Raw genomic sequence first — 17522 nt, forward strand, 5'->3', positions numbered from 1 at the left:
TAATATGCTAACTGCATATACTTCTGCTTTCTTGTTCAGTTGCAATTTTCTCTGTGCACAATATGCAGGTACTAGACAAGAATGTAAGTCCATTTACTTAGTTACAATTTTTTGCGTGCTTATATATTTTGCTAATTGGATGATGCTACTAAGTAAAATCTATTTATTCACAGAGGCAACCTGACAGAGTACAAAGTTAGAAATAGGCTTTCAGGAGTAACAATGCATAATGCAAATTTAGAAATGCCAAGGAGTATAAGTGGTGACTGTAAGTAATCAAAAGCATTTATCTGACAACAAAAAAGTATACTTTTATACAATGCATGTGAGAAGTGCTGCAATGAAAGGGGTCTTGTGAACAATACACAAACAATAAATTAAGAAACTATGTTTTGGTAAGAGATCAGTTTGTTGTGAACAGAATAAGGCATTGTAATTACAGAAGCACTTACACTGGACAGCCACACAACTCACACAATAAAAAGAAAAATTCCAATGTCAGGAGACAAACAGCAAGGGGAAAATAGATAAGAAACAATAGCAAAAGATGAGTGGTGGTGATGAATGATGGAGGACAATAAAGGAAAGGAACTGGTGAAAATGTTTGGGGTGGAGGGGCAAGCCAATCCCTAAAGAGGTGAAAGACGGGCCAAATCTTCAGATGAAGTTAGACTAGTCAGGTGCAAGTGGGCTCTAATAAAGGAAGGACCTAGTACTAGCCTGAAACAACTTTTACCAAAAATCCACTGCGGTATGGGTGCCTGGTTTCCCACCCTAAGCTTGCCTTAGGAAACCAAATAAATTAGGAACAAACAGTAAATAGGATAAAAGAAATCTTCTATAGACATACATCAGTTGTTTTAATGCTCATGCAAGGGTTAAAACTAGTGATGTTGTTCTTGATCTATCTTAAAACAAAATCTCTCCAAATTTATCAGATCTGAGGATTCAGTAGGCTGGTAGGCTTAGTCTATATTTATAATGTTATTTACGTATTACAGACAGCACATTTAGGTATGCCGTGGCTTAGATAATTAAAGTGGGAGCTATATGATTAGTCAGTATGTAAGAATTTGGCTATTATCATTTGAAATTATCAAAGTACGTATTACAGGAGTTTTTTGGAGGATTATTAACCAGTCAGCATGGAACTAGATTTTGTGTGTGTGTGTGTGTGTGTGTGTGTGTGTGTGTGTGTGTGTGTGTGTGTACACAAACATGGGGGAACTGCACTTCTGTCTGTCTCATGCAACATTTACATGCTAATTTTACAATATACATATTTACAACATGATAGTTTCAACAGACTCCTTTAAACATTTACAGTAAAACAACAGATTGTATCCGAAAATACTTTAAAAATGTCAGGTTTGACCGTGGGCTATGTCTTGTATTCCAAGTCTTATCAGAATCTTGTGTAGCTTCCTATGTGCAGGATACATTGTTAGTTTCAGAATACATGCATATTCTACGAGTGTGTAGTTGGATTTTTAATAGTAGTAATTTGTAAAATTGTCCAGGCTTACAAAACACACACAGTAATGAAACTGATGTAAGGGTCGAATAGGAAAGTAGATTGTTTGTTTGATTTTAATCATGCTGTTTTTGGGAATGAAAGTAACTGCTTTTGTTCATGGAGAGACAGAGAAAAAGTTCAGTGTTAGAATATTCAACTTATTAAGAAGTTTCAATGATCATTGCAGAGTTTAGTTTACTATGACCAAGCTTCTCATTTGGAAACCCTGCTAATTCAAAAATGTCTAAACTGGTGTTAGGTGATCATTATGGACAGATTAAATGTGAAGGGGGGGGGGGGTCTCAGGATATTAAAACTTTGTATAAACAGTGGACAGTTTAATACAAACTATTGAAATATGTGGTGCCACATCTAGGAAATAGTAAACATAGGGGCACAATATGCAGTAGGAGGATTCACATTAAAAGTTCCAGCACAGGAAAAGGTCCTGGATTTATAAAACCTGTAACATCAAAATATGTGTCAAAGAGTAGAAGCAAAGAAACATCAGAGCCCTCAGGTTATGTATCGAGGGAGATGGAATCCAGTGAAATGAAGTTAATAATGTCTCAACATTATTTCTAGCAGCATGCAACACAATATTGCTGCTGCTGCACAAAAGCAAGCAGACTGGTGTACCATTTCAGTTGCTTCCTAAATGATTAGTTCATACTACCCTTTTTTAGAACAATTTTTAATATGGCACTGCAGCTATTACTGCCATTTCAGTGAGGAGGTTTTCTATGAACATAAGCCATGACCACAGAGGGTGTGTATGAGTAAGAACACATCAAAGCGCATCACGATTAACAGTGGAGTTGCATAGGGATGTGTTCTCAGCCCACTGTTATTCACCATCCTGATCCACGACTATGCTGTGCTAAGAATGAATCCAACCATATCATCAAGTTGGCTGATGACACCACGGTCGTAGGGCTCATCACAAAGGAGGATGAAAGGGCACACAGAGAGGAGGTGGCAACTCTGATCAGTTGGTGCGAGGGGAATGACCTTGATATGAATGTAAGCAAGACCAAAGAGATTATCATCAACTTCAGGGAAAGGAGAACAAACCACCCAGTGCTCAGGTTCAATGCTGAATGTGTTTTGAGATTTAAGAGTATACACATATCAGGGGATCTCTTGTGGCTGAGAAACACCAGCCAACTGGTCAGGAAAACCCACCAATGCCTCTACTGTTTAAGAAAGCTGAAAAAAACCTAAGCTTCCTCCTGATATTCGCTCTACCTCCTGTAGAGGTGCAATAGAGAGCATCCTCACCTGCAGCTTCACAGTGTGGTTTGAAAGCTGTACGGTTACAGAAAGGAAGGAGATACAAAGAGTGGCGAGGGTTGCCGAGAAGGTAACAGGTTCCAATATTCCATTGATACAAACACTTTATTCTGCAAGAAGCATCTGAAAGGCCACCAAAATAATACAGTACACCACGCATCCTCTGCATGGAATGTTTAAGCATCCGCTGCAGGACTACAAGTTTCAATAACAGTTTCTACCCTACAGTGATTAGACTTCTGAACTCAGACACTAGTTCCAGGGGTGTGGACACATAATAAGTCAGTTTAAGTAAGTTTAATATTTATTTATTATATCCATAGTCAGTATTATTTATCCCACTCAAGTTCACTATTAGACAAATAACTTGGGCATTGTTCAATCTATAGTGTGTTTTATATTACTTAAAATAGGGTGGTTAATTTAACTCAGGGGAGGGTATTCTTTTCGTATATGTGTGTTGCTAAATGTCTCTGCTTTTTCTTGCATGTATTGGGAGTAGTATTGTATTTATTACTTATGTTTACTCCTCTACTTATATGTGTTGTTTCACTTTTCTTTGTGATCTCAAGAATTGAGTTGATGCACAAAATTTTGTTTGGGCTACAGGTGTGTAGTTGTAAACAGTGATAAAGTTTACTTTGACTTTGACCTGAAATACTTACTAAACACCACTGAAATCAGAAACCCACTAACATGCAGTCTGTAGTTAGTCTCTGTGGAATGGTAATGTGCTGCTTCTACAAGCATGACGGTCTTTCAGTTTTGGTGCAGAATGTACATGTGTGTATTTGTGTATGTGTGCTTGTGTGTATGTGGTGGTTCTCAATGCAGTGTCCCAGTAGCATCTTGGTAAACAGTTAGATGATAATTGCCTATATTTTTACTTCACATGGTAATGAAAATATAAATGATAGTTTATTTAATTTATACAACTGTCAGGTACAGGAATCCCTCCTCCATGTCAACATTAAGATGTTCAGTGACAGGGCACACAAGATATGGAGATTTGCCACACTGTAGGCCACTGACATGAACAATGGCACAGGGCAACCACCAGCATCATCATACATTTTCATTATTGTACATGAAGCAGAGTGCTATGAATTCAGATCCCTGCATGGTATGTAGAAGGCACAAGCTCCCAACACCCACTTTTCTCTCTGACCCCTTACTTAGAATAACCAGCAAAAAGGCTGCAAAACCTTGCTGTAGGTTATAAAGTTACAAAGAAGGAAGAGTAAAGCCACATACTCAGACAGCTATGTACATTTTATAGTGCCTACCCCATTACATAAAAGAAAAGTTTGGTTAAGGGCCATTAAGTTTGGTTAAGGGCCATTTTGCTAGATGGTCTCAGATAGGAAATTATTTGACATGGAGATGGCCAAACTGGAAAACATATTCATTGAAAGACAATACCTGGTCTCCTTGTTTAGAGCTATCAGTGATGAGATCTCAAAAGTGTACGGAGATAGAGATTGTCCCCTTTTAGGGATAGGCCTTGATACCTCCAGAATTGTCAACATCAGTTCAAAAGAAGAAATGCCTCTAAGTAGTTTGAGTGATATTGACCCCCCCCCTCCTAAGCAAAAGCTGGACCAGAGTGATCAACCAACTAACCATTCTAGGGTCCTTACGTTACAGTACAATAAAGGATCTTACATTGTGAAAGACATTGTAGTAAGTACTGGTGTATTCTGACCAGTATAGACAAGTTGAGAAATATACTGGAACCAAGACCTGCCTTTATCTACATACAAGCTAATAATATTAAAAACATTGTAGAAATGAAGAATCCCTACACATTAATGAAAAAAAGAAAAGGCACAAGAAAGTGTGGAAGCTGTAGTCAATGCAAATACATTTTAGAGTGTCAGCAAGTCCAATTCAGCAATTGCACAAGATGGAAATTGTTTAACAAAGGGGATAATATACTTAGCAATCTGCTCCATCTATTTAGCATTCTGTGTTGGAAAAATGAAGAGACAACTGAGAAAACGGATATACGAACACAATTATGACATCCTAAAATTCAACCAAAATAATGGTCTTTACAGACATTCAGTGGTGTGCACTGGCTTCAGACATTTTTCATTCATTATTCTAGAGAAAATAATGCATAACCCTAGGGGGGCTCATGGAAAGAATACGTTGAACTAAGAGAATTGATACGGCAGCTCAGGTTAGATTCTGTACACTCCCAAGGCATTAATGAATGCTCCCTAGTTGCAGCCTTAAAAAAAAGAACTAACAAGCTATGATCCATTTTGAACAGTTCATTTTGCAGTAAAAAAAAAAAATATATATATATATATATATATATATATGTGTATATATATATATATATATATATATATATATACACACACACACACATACATGTATATATATATATATATATATATATATATATATATATATATATATACATATATGGATCTACTTTGATCTATCGAATGCACACTTCTCAGAAATGTAGTTCAGCAAGAAAAGTGCATTGACGTGAAAATGCACTTTCGTGAAACCTACATCAGCAAACATGACAATCAGCAACAGAAAAGAAACAACAACAAAAAAAAATAGCACACACAATTATGGGGGGGAAGCAAGCCCCCCTGCATCTCCCATGTCGGGTGCTGTACCCCCCACACCCCACTACTTATATATACTAACGCTGAGATCGCACTACAGTGGGGAAAAGGGAATATTCCCATATCCTCACTGTACCGCAGTCCATAGCAATTCAGATACACTGGTGATCACTCTTCAGTTATGTGGATTTTGTGAAAGTGCATTTTCTCGTAAATGCACTTTCACTGAACTGGAGTCGCTGAAGTACAATTCTAAGAAGTTTGCTTTTGATGGATCAAAGTAGATCCATATATATATATATATATATATATATATATATATATATATATATATATATAGACACATGCACACACACACACACACACACACACACACACACACACACACACATGCATTTATTTAACACTATATTTTCATTTATTTAGGCTTTCTGTAAGGGGTTTTTATATGTTATTTTACATATTCAGTGCATTTTTTATTTTTATAATAATTTTTTAAACAATTTATCTGTTGTAATTATGTATTTAATAATTTTCTGTACAGCTTTTAATAAGAGAAGTATTTAAATGTTTGTTTGTGTCTTTCGGCTTTTCCCGGTTAGGGGTCACCACAGTGGAACTCTGGTCCGCTAATGATTGGTAGTGGAGTTTTATGCACCGGGTTTCCAGCCCTGATGCACAACCTTCAACAAAGGCACGCCCCTTTCACGTATGCCTCCACACAGAAGACGCTCTAGCTGAGAATTGAACGGGACAACGTCTTGCTGTGAGGTGACAACGCTACCGCAGCACCACCACCACAGTATTTAAATAATGCTTTTAATTTATCAGCTCTTCTAAATAAGATTTCCCTTTAAATAAGAGGGCTTTCGTAATTACCTTATTATAGAAATGGTATATAAGTAATTACTGGCTATTGCTGTTTCATTCTGAAGAAGTCTGTGTTTTACTGGTGATGAAAAGCTGCTTGTGAATCAAAGGCTTAATTTTACTGCTTGTGGGATTATTGGATTACTATTGGTTTGGAGCTTCCTTTCTGGAGTTAGTTATGGCTCATACAAGGTCGACTTTTTTCTTTGGTTTTCGTTGGCTGTGTTTGAATTTTCCACCTTTGGATCCTGCCTTGTTTATTGTTTCATTTGTGTATCTACAAGCTCCCAGAACTCATTTTTCTCCTTGACCCCTTACTTAGAATAATCAACACAAATGCTTCAAAATCTTGCTGTAGGTTGTAAACGTATGTAGAAGGGAATGGAGACAACTTAGTACTGATCCGATTAGATAATTAGGAACTGTGTAACTGGGCATATCTTGTGCTTTATACAAATATATATATAATGTAGATATTTAGATGGATAGATAAATATATGGTTCCATTATACTCTGTCAAATGCAGATTTTATCAGCAGAGGTTATACTTTTCACTTTATTTATTTATTTGCATTTGTTTACTGGGATGATCCACTGGGCCAAAAAGTGTCCGTTTTCAGTGGAGGCCCAGGGAGAAAAGCTCCACATACAAAATAAATATAAATACAATCACATTTTCTACATACATAGAGAGATAACTTAAAATAGACATGCAGTCTTATCGTAAATTTCTAGCTAGAATAATAAAGGCAGTATACATTATATACAAAATATACAAAGTACAATCTATCATCTTCTTTGGATACTGTAGAGTGAAGACTGCAAGAGATAGTTGCATAACTGTTAAGCAGAGGGGAGAAAAAGTTAGGGAGATCAGGTGGGGGAAGATGCTCTGTAGTTGTAACCACATGTACATTGCCATAAGGCTAAGAGATGCTGCTTTAGAGACTTTTTGAAGGATATGTGATTTCTTTATGTCACAATCCCTACTTGCCAATTGCAGAAAATATTTTAATGTTGAATTATTGACTATTTCTCTGGCATGTGAGCTGTGTTTGCGCATGGGCAAATGGGGAGAGTGTGTGTGTGTGTATGTGTGTGTGTGTGTGTGTGTGTGTGTGTGTGTGTGTGTGTGTGTGTGTGTGTGTGTCTGTCTGTGTGTGTGCACGTGCGTGCGTGTGTTTACAGGTTAGGGTTAGATTAAGGACTAGGTAAGTTAATAGTTTTAGCATTTTGCCTGTCTGGTGTTACGTATGCAGTATGTATATATGTGGGTCTATGTATTTTCTGTAGTATCATTGTTAGGGAAAGGGTTTTTGGTAATGTAATGTGTAGGATTGGAATTAGGGGCAGTGGTAAGGTTAAGAGTTAGTACTAGTACACCAGTAAGATTGTACAACACGAGGGTGAAGCTCCCCTGTCTATCTTTACTCATGTCTGCTAACTCTAACCCTAAACCTGCCCACTGCCCTTAATCCCAGTGCTGCAATTTACCAGACCAAAAACCCTTTCCTTAACAGTACCACTCCTCAGATAAATTATGCCTGAAGTTTTTTTAAGAAATCACAAAATTGATTTTGTGGTTGGTTTACTTTCAATTCTTTTGTATTTTTAGTGAAAATTTTAATGCGCAGAAACTGAAATAATGTGCATGAGTCAGTGTATAATAATGCATTCATATATATATATATATATATATATATATATATATATATATATAGAGAGAGAGAGAGAGAGAGAGATGTCTGTATCTGTGTATGAGCACATCTCTCTGTCTGTGTGTATGTGCGTATGTATGTGTGCATGTGTGTTTGTATAGATAAAAAGTTAGCACAAATCGAGTAGAGTATGAAACCAATAAAGCTTACCTCTACCCTTCCTGAGTTAGTTAGAGGTACAGATGACCAGTTGTTAACCAAGAGGAAGGATTAAACAGGGTACCTGACAACAAAGGAGGAGAATAAAGTGTGGCATTTTTTTAGACATACTGATGGCCCTTCATCGTTCATCAAGGATTATGAACAAAAACAACAGAATGAGGCAAATGGGTGGGGATTACACCACTGGGAGGAACAATCTTTAGGGGGTAGAGCCTCAATCTGAGAGGGAGCAGAGATGTTTCTGGAGGCAACGGCAGAGACAATAATTAAAGTAAACCCCACGCATCAGGGTACAGTATACAGTTTCAATAGTTACAAAATTTTGACTATAGCAATTTGAATATCACCCTTTATTTAGTGAAATATTTTGTAGGGGGTTTACTTTTGTCCCATCTAGGGGATTCAGTGTGGTTGATGAGATTCTGGATTTAAAACTATATGTATGCAAATTAAACCTAGCATTGTTTTTCAATGACAGCTCTGGCCAAGAAACTGAGCACAATTTGCACAGATCTAGTATATTTGTTCCCCCTATGAATCCTATCCTGGCTTCATTTGAAGTTGTTTGTGGAAAAGAGTTGTGGCCATTAAAAAAGATGGTTGGTTTTTACAGTACATCCAAGGAGGAAATTAAGTTAATAAGAGACTTGACTACTTGACCGGTCCATTAGAATCATGAAACCAGACAAGGGTGGGAGACCAGTGGTGATGGACTGCCACTTATATTCTCAAGAAATTCTACAAGGCCTGCATGATGGAAATTTTTTTTAGTGTCAGCAAAAATTAGATGAATGTGGCATATTGTTGGATTGATTACTGGTTGGATGATTTGGTTATGAATACAAATATAGTTATACTTTAGACTATCATAAAGTAAAGTGGACAAACCAATAATACCTAATATTTTTGGTATACTGAAAATGCACAGATCTGTTACTGATCCACAACTCTGACCTATTATTGTGGCTCAAATTTCAAAGACTGAACCATTAGCCAAGTTTGTTAATCTTGCTTTGAAATCCTTTTTTGATGATAAGCAATACATCCTCAAGGACACTTCTCCCTTTTTAGGTAGATTATGCCAGGTGCCATTCAAAGATTAAATATTTTTCACAACTGTTGATATGAAGGATTTGTTCCTGGTTATCCCATACCATGAAGAATTGGAGTGGTTTCAAGAAGCCTTAGTTTGTGGCTCTAACTTAACAGCATGTACAATCAAAATTATGGTTTACATACAGCTTACAAAGCATCAAAGGCATCTCATTGTTGAAAGGTATCAGTCAGGAGAAGGGTACAAAAAATTTCCACAGCATTGGATATACCATGGAACACAGTGAAGACAGTCATCAAAAAGTGGAGAAAATATGAGACAACAGTGACATTGCAAAGAACTGGATGTCCCTCTAAAAGTGATGAAAAGACGAAATGAAAACTGGTCAGGGAAGCTGCGAAGAGACCTACAGCAACACTGAAGGAGCTGCATGAATTTCTGGCAAGTACTGGTTGTGTGCCACATGTGACAAAAATCTCCCATATTCTCCATATGTCTGGGCTATGGGGTAGGGTTGCAAGACAGAAGCCTTTTCTTACACAGAAAAACATCCAGGCCTGGCTAAAATTTGTAAAACAATACAGCAAGTCTCCCAAATGCATGTGGAAAAATTTGTTATGGTTTGATGAGACCAAGTTAGAACTTTTTGGCCACAATTCCAAAAGGTATGTTTGGTGCAAAAACAATGCTTTGCATCACCAAAAAAACCCCGCCCCAACAGTGAAGCATGGTAGTGGCAGTATCATGCTTTTGTGTTGCTTTTCTTCAGCTGCAACTGGGGCTTTAGTCAAGGTGGAGGGAATTATGAACAGTTCCAAATACCAGTCAGTTTTGGCCCAAAACCTTCAGGTGTCTGCTAGAAAGCTTAAGATGAAGAGGAATTTCACCTTTCAACATGACAATGACTCCAGGCATACATCCAAATCAACAAAAGAATGGCTTCACCAGAAGAAAATTAAAGTTTTGGAATGGCCCAGCCAGAGTACAGACCTAAATCCAATAGAAAATCTGTGGGGTGACCTGAAGAGGGCTGTGCACAAGAGATGACCTCGCAATCTGACAGATTTGCGGAGCTTTTGCAAGGAAGAGTGGGCAAATATTGCCAAGTCAAGATGTGCCATGCTGATAAACTCCTACCCAAGAAGACAGAATTCTGTAATTAAATCAAAAAGTGCTTCAACAAAGTATTAGTTTAAGAGTGTGCACACTTATGCAACCAGCTTATTGTATGTTTTTTTATTTTTTATATTTTCTCCTAACAGATTTGTTTGCTTTTCAATTGAATTGTACAGGTTATAGGTCACATTAAAGGTGGGAAAAGTTTTGAAATGATTTATTGTGGTCTCATTTTTTTATACCACAAAAACCTGCCATTTTAACAGGGGTGTGTAAACTTTTTTTATCCATTGTATATATACATACATATATATATATATATATATATATATATATATATATATATATATATATTTATATATACATACACACAGACAAGCATGTACATGAATAAGCAGTTAGGCATGTATTTCTATATATACTCTATATCTTTCTCTCCCTTTCTATCTCTCTCTCTCTCTATATATATATATATATATATATATATATATATATATATATATATATAAAACTATATATATATATATATCTCTATCTATATCTCTGTGTATATATATATATATATGTATGTGTGTGTCTATATAATGTATATGTGTGTGTATGTGCAGGTTCCGCCATTTTCATCATATTTAGTTTTTTCGACAGGTGTTTTTGCGATCACAGATGATTGATTAAACTCATGATAGACATTACAGCAGGGAAAGGATTATGCCCTTTACCTGCTATAGTGCAGTCTCAGAGTTGGCATGTATAACAAGCAGGGAATTTGGTGGGGTAGAGAGAGACTTGGCCCCCCTCCAAAAATAATTGATTTTCCATTTTCATCCTCTGACAGTATGTCCTATAGCATGCACAGTATGCTGTCAAACTTTTGATATTGATACATATTTGATGGATATGTGAGTTTATCTAATGTAACTTATATGTAAATATATCAGTATCGGTCTATCTATATATATATATATATATACACACACACACACACACACACACACACACACACAATATCAGTTTACATATGCCTATATCTATGTGTGTGAGTGTGTGCATGTATATATAAATATTTACCATTAGTTGGTCAACTAACACAGATGTCAACATTGTGAAAGTAAACCACTCTACATCATAGGTTCATAGATTCATAGGTGTGTACTAGGCTAATGGCCCTGGAGCCTTTACAAGCCTAGTCCATAGGATTACCCTGGCATCATGCCACCCGACCTTAGTTCCTAGTGCCTCTGTTGAGTAAAGCCACTGGAGTGATCCCCGGGGTGAAAAAATAGAAGCATTGATTTCCCAGTATACATATGCCATGTTTGCTTCTTGGCATATAAAAATATTACTTCAAAAAAAAATTAAAAAACAGCATAAACAAAGTCCTCCCATGCAGGGAGCTGTGCCCATCACACCTCTCTCTAATTATATATAATAACTCCACGATCACATAATCCCTAAGGATACGATGCAGTCTTTAAAAAAAAGGTCGAACAAGCTCCCTATTGACCAAACCAATGGAGCCCATTTATGTCTGTGTGTGTGTATGTGTGTGTGTGTGTGTGTGTGTGTGTGTGTGTGTGTGTGTGTGTGTATATATATATATATATATATATATATAAATATGAAGATTTTTAGAGTATAATGATAATCATTGAGATTGCACAAAAAAAAAAATTATTGAACAACCTCGTTTTTGATTACATTTTTCACCATTTAAAATAATCTAACCTAAGTGATTGCAAATGTAAACCACTGACTTACATTTGCTATCTGTAAAAAAATAGTACATAGCATGCTTTTACCCACATGCCCCAATGTTAAGGATCTGTCTCTATACCCATAGAACTTTAAACTCCAGTGTTGCATGAGAACTTGATTTCAGCAATTGGCTAAGTTTCTGATGTAATTCTAAGGAGATCCAGTATCTGTCTGCCTGGGATGACATGATTGACAGACCTCGATGCTTTGCCAAATATGGCCTGCATCTGTCACCCCCGGGCTTCCGTGTACTGGCCAAGGCTCTTGTCACCCCTATAGTGCCTTTTTTTAGGTGGTGTTCCAAAGACCAAATTACCACCATGACAGCTACAAACAAATGCAATGTGAGGGTCATGCTGCTCAATGCTAGAAGTCTAAATCTCAAAATACACTCACTCAAAGCACTCCTTAAAATGGAGAACATCGACATTTGTGCTGTAACAGAGACCTGGTTCAAGGCAGCAGAAAGCACTCCTGCACTATCAGGCTATAACTCATTCCACACCTTTTGACCCGAGAACTTGGACTGAAGCTCCAAAGGCAGTGATGTTTCCATATTCATAAAGGATGTGCACACCTCCAGACTGGTACCCCAACATAACACATCAGAGATACTTCAGGTGCAGCTAACATTGGGTAAGACAGCAATTCAGGTTGTAGCCTGTTATAGGTCCCCATCCATGTCCCAAGACTCACACTCCACATTCCTAATCACCCTGGAAAATATTAGGGTCCAACCTAACACTCTCTTAGTGGGCGACTTCAACTACCCCTCCATTAACTGGGAAAACTACTCATGTACTAGTACACTTGCCCAATGTTTCCTGGAATTCATTAATTCAAATGCCCTTGACCAGCTCATCCTTACCTCCACTAGAGGTAGCAACATCCTTGACCTGGTTATTACTAACATGGGTGACCATTGCTCTATACCAACGGTCAGCTCCTCCCTGGTTAGATCCGACCGCAAACTAATCACCTTGGAAATCCACATCCCTCCCACCCCACCCCACTCCCGCAAAGAAAACCACCATGAAAAACTTCTCCAAAGCTAACCTTGGGCTCCTAAAAACAGAGGTGGCTAACTTCACGGCATCCATGGAAATAGAATAGATGCATGACTGTTGAATCATACACCGATGCACTGTTCGAACATGTACACAAATGCATGGATCTCGCCATACCCAATAGAACCAAGATGCTCTCCTTCAAAAAAAGGAAGCCAATCTGGTGGACCCTGCCATAAACAAACTCTACAACAGAAGGAGGAAACTTATACAGAATAAGGTGAAGTCCCAAGACTGGAAAAACTCCCATATTAGCCTCAACAAAAAGTTGAGATCCCTCATCAAATCCTCTAAAGGTAGCTATGAATACAGAATTGCAGCAGATAGTAAAGACAAAAACAAGGCTTTCTATAGTTATGTAAAGAATCTCCATAGCAATACCCATATTTGCTCTGAGCTATTGCACAATGGTACCACCTATACTGAGCCAATAGATATTGCCAGTATACTGGCTGACAGATTCAGTGCCTACTTTACTCCTATCTTCCCCCAAGGACCAATCACAATACCAGTAGATTGCCAGGCACCCAGTATTACTGCTGCACAGGTTAAAACAGCACTGTCCAAGGCCAAGAATACAACTTCTATGGGACCCGACAATATCCCTGGCTGTGTCCTACATGAACTACAGAGTGGACTGGCACCTCACTTGTGTGTCCTGTACAGTCACAGCCTCACCACAGGCTTTGTCCCTACCGAATGGTGCACTGCTATAGTCATCCCTCTCCACAAAGGAGGAGTGACTACAGATCCTGGTAACTATCGCCCCATTAGCCTGACATGTCCGATATGCAAAGCTGGTACGCATCATCATGGACTTAATAAACAAAGATAGAAGGAATCTCCAAACTCTGGATCCTTCACACTTTGGTTTTGTGAAGGGTAGATCATGCCTGCTCAACTTGGTCAACTTCTTTCAGTCACCAGAGCTGTGGATGAAGGCAAGGTGGTTCATACAGCCTACCTTGATCTGGTCAGGGCCTTTTATACCATTCTCCACTCAGGAAATCATAGAAAAACTCAGTAAACTAGCCATCAACCCATATATCACTAGGTAGTTTGCAAACTGTCTCACAGATAGAACCCACAGTGTGAAGGTAGCTGACTCCAAATCAGACTGCCAACCAGTCATGAGTGGAGTCCCACAGGGATCAGTCCTGGGTCCTCGCCTGTTTGGTATCTACTTCTTAGAAGTCCAGGCCAACATGAAGGGACTCTGGCTGACAAAGTTCGCAGATGATTGCAAGTTGAGAGCCATTATTAACTCCCCAATGATGTTGACATCCTACAGAAAGGCCTCACTGAGACCAACGACTGGTGTCAGAACCATGGCCTTAAACTCAGTGCCAAGATATGTGTAGTCATCCCCTTTGGGAAAAACCCAGTTCCCATGAATTACCACATCAATGGTAGTCCACTGAACACAGAAGACGCTATAAGAAATCTGGGAACACAGGTTGACAGCATCCTCTCTTTTGACCACCACATTGCCACTGTTGTCAGAAAGTCCTTTTATGAAGAAAGAGGTCATTGTCTCCATCTACTCTTCTGTCATTAGGCCAATCATCGAGTACAATGCCTCATTTGGCATGTACCTCACTAGACACCTTCAACAACAGGAGAGATCACAAAAGTACCTCACAAAGAAGATCCTAGGCCTTAAACACTTGTCCTATTTAGACAGACTCAAAAAACTCCAACTATTCTCTGTCACATATCACCTACTTAGAGGCGATCTCTGCTTGACTTAGAAAGCCATGTCTGACCCAGCTCTGTTAGAAATAATACATCTAAAGAAATCCCAATCCCTCCACACCACATGCCCCAGATACCTCAACCTCATTACCACAAGCAACAGAACATGCTGGAGGGTACAGATTCATAACCCAGAGACTGCCCATATTATGGAATAGACTTCCCATACATGTCAAACAGAGCACCTAACTGGCCTTCTTCAAAAGAAGTCTTGGTGAGTGGATGGGAAACAGAAAATTCACCCTGGGGATCACTCCAGTGGCTCTACTCGACAGAGGTCCTGGGAACTAAGGTCAGGTGCCACGATGCCGGGGTAATCCTATGGGCTAGGCTTGTAAAGGCTCCAGGGCCATTAGCCTAGTACACACCTATGAACCTATGTTATAGTCAATTCACAAAGAATTTAAGCACACAATAAATGTGTGCAAAGATGAAACATATAGCACCCCTTTACATAAATATATATAATATATAAAGGTTTGGGGATTGCCATAATGGTTAAGGTGTTTACCTTACAGACACAAGGTGCATAGTTTGGTTCTCATCTTTGAAAGCATTGTTAGTTTTAAAAAGATCCCATTGGTTCATTAGCCTAGTAATCACATACAAAATAAGAACATATACATGCATAGTTATGCAGATAAATTTGTCAGATTGAACAACTGTGACTGAAAAATATCATAACACACTTGTTGTTTGTCTTTCGGCTTTTCCCGGTAAGGGGTCGCCACAGCGGAACTCCGGTCCGCTAATGATTGGCAGTAGATTTTTACAAAACGCTGAGGTGCCAGCTCAACGCCCAACCTTCAACGAAGGCACGCCTATTTACGCACGCATGTCTTTCGAACGCTACCCAACCGCGGGGACGACATGCAGACTCCACACAGAAGGCACTCCCAAGCCCAGCCGAGAATCGAATGGGAGAACCTCTTGCTGTGAGGTAACAAAGCTACTGCCGTACCGTCCCCATGCAAAAATAAAGTGAGATAATCATTTTCATTATTCATTGTATTTAATGTAATTTGTTAGATCTTGATTTAGGATTGTAGGCCATTTGGAAGAATGTGAAACAAGATATCTGACAATTTTAAATAAATATTAAATAAATATAATCACAGTTGGGAATATTCTAAATACGTTGATTATGAAATGCTTTACATCAGGAAACCTGCAATGCTATTTATCATAATCTAAAGAGAAATAGCAGTCTTTTCTTGACCCTGTAATGCAAAAATTGGAATTTGCAGAATGAGTGAATTAAAAATACATAAACATGTTACAAATGAAAAGGTATTTCTTTTTTTTAGTAGGGCACCTTTATTTTGGTTCTTAGTCTTATAATTTTTGTCAGTAATTGTGAAGCATAGATTAAATGGCAAACAGCAGTAAATCAGGGACAGCAAGGGGCCAGATTCCAAGTAAAAGAACATGTGCGACAAGACATTGGTCCATATTGCATTTGGTAGGAGAACATAGGAAAATTTAAAAAAACATAATATATGCAAATGGAAGCATGTGCAAGCCTTTTAGCTGAAAAGCATGGGTTTGGCATAAATGTAAAAAATGACATCTCTTTATACTTCTCAGCGTCTTACAGCAAGAAATCTGGACTAGCCATAAATAATTGGATACAATGGCCCGAAAATAGGTACACTTTTTAAAAACTGCTCTTACAATCTTTATTGATAGAATTATAGGTTTTGCATTAGCATGAATTTTCTGAATGGTGTGAAGTCTGAAACTCAAATTTCTGTCATTATATTTCTGACTTCAACTCTGTGTTTTGCCACAATTGTTTGAGAAACAGACCAAAAATATGAAGCAAAAATCTGTACAGTTGAGAAGTATACATCTCTTGCTTTTATGAACAGATCTGAAGTAATGACTGTTCTGCATGCTTTGAAGATATATTTCTGATAAGATGAAGAAGGATAATTTCTTATTCTCTAGTTACACTGAATTACAGTTTACTGGGTATAATTCTATAAGTCAGATTTAGTCAGATGTAAAAATTACTGAGCAAGATTCATGAACTTTGTACACTGTGGAAAAGGGCTGGTACACAATAGAACTGTACACCAAAGCATTACGTGATTAATGAAAAGTGATGTATAGTCCTGTAAGACTTTGTATGTGTAGTATTTCCCCATTATATAGCCGTAGTACTCTATGTTTGAAGTACATGTGAAAATGTTCCTTCCACATGATCATTTGCGATTCTCATACAATGTACCACCTGCATACAGGCTAGGGTCAGTGCAGTAATACAAGACTCGATCCATGTATCCACAATGATGCAGTGCTTGTTACTGCTCAGCTAACAGAGTAGAGCAACAATATCAGTACAAGACAAACAAATAGGGAAAATTAACGTTTTGAGGGTGGAAATGTATTTTTGCCTGGATTTGAGAAACAGAAGTTTCACTTGATGCAGATAACCATAAGGCCTTTCACAGCTATATACATAACCTACAGGGTAGGACCCAAACATGTGCAGAACTAGTGGCCAACAGTATCACAAACAATGACCCCACAGAGATAGCGAACCTGCTAATGGATAGACTTGGTGAAAATTTCACTCTCTTATCCCCTACTAACTTTCAACAAACCGTCCCCTAAAAG

The sequence above is a fragment of the Protopterus annectens genome, chromosome 9.part0, assembly GCF_019279795.1.
Source record: "Protopterus annectens isolate FY-2018-M chromosome 9.part0, PAN1.0, whole genome shotgun sequence".
Classification (NCBI taxonomy): Eukaryota; Metazoa; Chordata; order Ceratodontiformes; family Protopteridae; genus Protopterus; species Protopterus annectens.